The sequence below is a fragment of the Suncus etruscus genome, chromosome X (assembly GCF_024139225.1).
Source record: "Suncus etruscus isolate mSunEtr1 chromosome X, mSunEtr1.pri.cur, whole genome shotgun sequence".
Classification (NCBI taxonomy): domain Eukaryota; kingdom Metazoa; phylum Chordata; class Mammalia; order Eulipotyphla; family Soricidae; genus Suncus; species Suncus etruscus.
Window position 1 is genome coordinate 112466036 of NC_064868.1, and position 3452 is coordinate 112469487.

General features: G+C 43.3%; 1 pseudogene; it reads right to left on the minus strand.

The window, feature by feature from the left end:
* Window positions 1-1096: 1096 nt before the first annotated feature.
* On the minus strand, window positions 1097-2510 carry LOC125999012 (elongation factor 1-alpha 1-like; annotated as a pseudogene).
* Between the last annotated feature and the right edge of the window lie 942 nt (window positions 2511-3452).

Here is a 3452-nt window from a genome sequence, read left to right on the forward strand (position 1 = left end):
ACAACGAACATTGGGGGGAAATTAGAAAATTCCATTGGCCTAAAGGATACAAAGTGTTTCCACCCATGAAGCATACTGTCAAAAGACCAAGTACAGGCTTCGGGCATGTTGATTGCCCAACCGCAATGTCTCTCTTTATGGTCCCAGAAAAACTGCTCAGTGGCTGTTGTCAAAGTCAATCTTCTGTAGTTAGTGATCTTGGTTTTTGCATAGGTCCTAGGATGAAGCTTAGAATGAAGTCTTTTTGTGGTCCCAGAAAAAGTTCTGCTTAGTCACGGTTGTTGTAGACAGTCTTCTGTATCTAGAGTTATTGGTTATTTCACATATTCTAGGAAGAGTGTCTCCTGATTTCATCTCATTGTTGGGTGGTGAGGTAGGGCAACCTGCCTGTAGATCAAGTTGTTGCTGTTCCCTTGTCGTCAGGGTGTCTTATTGACCTACTTTGAAGCAGATTGGTTCCAGGGCAGCATTTGGGCCTTCCCCAGGGGGAGTTTGGTCCTGGTGCTGGTGCCATAAACTGTGCTGGTACCTATTTTGGGACCTAAGGTTGGAGGTTGGATGGTCGATATTCTATCCATCAAGGCCTAAGACCCATTGAGCCTAACAGCTATGTAGTATTCCATTTGTTTTATTGAAACCATTGTGATTTACAAAGTTCCTCATAGTTGAGTTTCAGACATGCAATTAATCAGGGCCAATCCCACAACTAGCGTTGACCTCCATCCACCATGTTCTTAGAGTGTATCCCAACTACCATTCTTCCCCCTCATCCCGCCCCAGCTTGTGAGTTATAACAGGTCATTTAAAGTTTAGATTGTTAGAGTTTGTGTCTTTTGAGTACATTGTGTGGCTTTTGGCTTGGATATTTAGTTCTGTCCTTTTTTTCCTCATTAAACTTTGTTTTAATGGGTCTCAAAATTCTGTGACAGATTTTTGATCAAGTAGTTTCCATTAAAAAGTATTAATTAAAAAAACTAATAACTTAAAACTTCCACACACATACAAAAAACAAATGGTCCCCAAAACATTTTCCTTTCCTTCAGAAGGTTTTTTCCCCCTGCTCCCACTTTTAGAAGGTTTTATGGTGCATTGTTATCATTTACCAGTCCTTTACTATTAAACTTAAATGGCCAATTGAGTCAAACAGTTCTGAGACCGTTCTTCCACCGCTGATTAAGACTGAGGTGGCAGGCACTGGGGATAATATTCATTTAGCCTTCTGAGCCTTCTGGGCTGACTTTGTAACCTTGACAGCTCCAGCTGCCTTCTTGTCCACTGCTTTGATGACACTCACAGCAACAGTCTGTCTCATGTCACGGAACAGCAAAACGACCCAAAGGAGGGTAGTCAGAGAAGCTCTCCACACACATGGGCTTGCCAGGCACCATATCAACAATGGCAGCATCTCCAGACTTTAGCAGTTTAGAGCCATCTTCCAGCTTTTATTCAGAATGACGATCAATCTTCTCCTTCAGCTCAGCAAACTTGCAAGCAATGTTGGCTGTGTGACAATCCAGCACAGGTGCATAGCCAGCACTGATTTGACCTGGATGGGTTCAGGATAATCATCTGAACAGTGAAGCCTGCTGCTTCCATTGGAGGGTCATTTTTGCTATCACCAGCCACATCGCCATGATGAACAGATACGTTTTTGACATTGAAACCCATATTGTCCCTAGGAAGAGCTTCACTCAGACCTTCTTGGTGCAGTTCAACAGACTTAACTTCAGTTATAATGTTGACTGGAGCAAATGTGACCATCATGTCAGGTTTGAGAATACTAGTCACAACTTGGCCCACAGGGACAGTACCAATACCTCCAATCTTGTATACATCCTGGAGGAGCAGGCACAGGGGGTTGTCAGTTGGATGAGTGGGTGGCAGGATGCAATACAGGGCTTCAAGCAGTGTGGTTCCACTGGCACTGCCATCTTTGTGGGTAACTTTTCATCCCTTGAACCATGGCAGTTTAGTACTTGGCTCCAGCATATTGTCACTGTTCCAATCAGAAATTGGCACAAATGCTACAGTATCTGGGTTGTAGCTGATTTTCTTAATGTAGGTGCTAACTTCCTAAACAACTTCCTCATATCTCTTCTGGCTATAGGGTGACTAAGTGGAATCCATTTTGTTAACACCAACAGTAAACTGCTTCATACCTAGTGTGTAAGCCAGAAGGGCATCCTCAGGGTCTGCCCATTTTTGGAGGTACCAGCCTCAAATTCACCAACATCAGCAGCAACAATCAGGACAGCACAGTCAGCCTGAGAGGTGCCTGTAATCATGTTTTTTTTTTATAAAGTCTCTGTGTCCTGGAGCATCAATGATGGTCACATAATACTTGCTGGTCTCAAACTCTACACGGAGATATCAACTGTGATACCATGTTCACGCTCAGCTTTCAACTTATCCAAGACCCAGGCATACTTGAAGGAGCCCTTTCCCATCTCGGTGACCTCCTCAAATTTCTCAATGGTTCTCTTGTCGATGCCACCACATTTGTAGATCTTCCTTCCTTCCTTCCTTCCTTCCTTCCTTCCTTCCTTCCTTCCTTCCTTCCTTCCTTCCTTCCTTCCTTCCTTCCTTCCTTCCTTCCTTCCTTCCTTCCTTCCTTCCTTCCTTCCTTCCTTCCTTCCTTCCTTCCTTCCTTCCTTCCTTCCTTCCTTCCTTCCTTCCTTCCTTCCTTCCAACTTGGCAGCGCTCAAGGACTACTCTTGGCTCTGCGCTCAGAAATCAATCCTGGAAGGCACAGGGACCATATTGGATGCCGAAAATAGAACCAGGGTCTGGACTGGATCAACTGCATGCAAGGCAAACGCTCTACTGCTGTGCTATTTCTCCGACCCCTTTCCACTCATTTTCTTTCCTTCTCTTCACTATATGCTGGGGCCATGGCTGTTTTAGATAATTGATGTGGAGCTTTTTAAAGGGATTTATTGTCATCTATTTATATAAGATCTGGATGTTTTTGTAGTTAATCTTCGTTTTGATTTTTTAAATTTGTTTTCTTTTTGTTTATTTTGGCTAAACCCTGAAGTGTTCAGGGCTTAATCCTGGATTTGTGCTCAGGGATCACTCCTGGTAATGCTCAGGAGATGATATGAGTTGTTAGGCATTCAACCTTGGTCAGCCACATTCAAAGCAACCAATTTAACACTGTTGTGTTGCTCTGAACTGTTGGTTTTTTTTTTTTTTCTTCACTTGGTCCTGACTTCAGCAGTTAGTTCTGGCAAAGTTCAGGGATCATGAAGTGCTGGGGATCAAAACTGGGATTCCCACATATAAAGAATTTTCTCAGGCCTTTTAAATATCTCTCTGGCCTCAACAATATGGAATTTAAGGGCCATAGATTAACACTTCTATATTTGTACAGGATTAATTGCACATGCCTCCAAAGTGTGGTCCAATCTTCAGAAAGATGCCTCTGTCTTTCCTCTCACCACTTTCCTGAT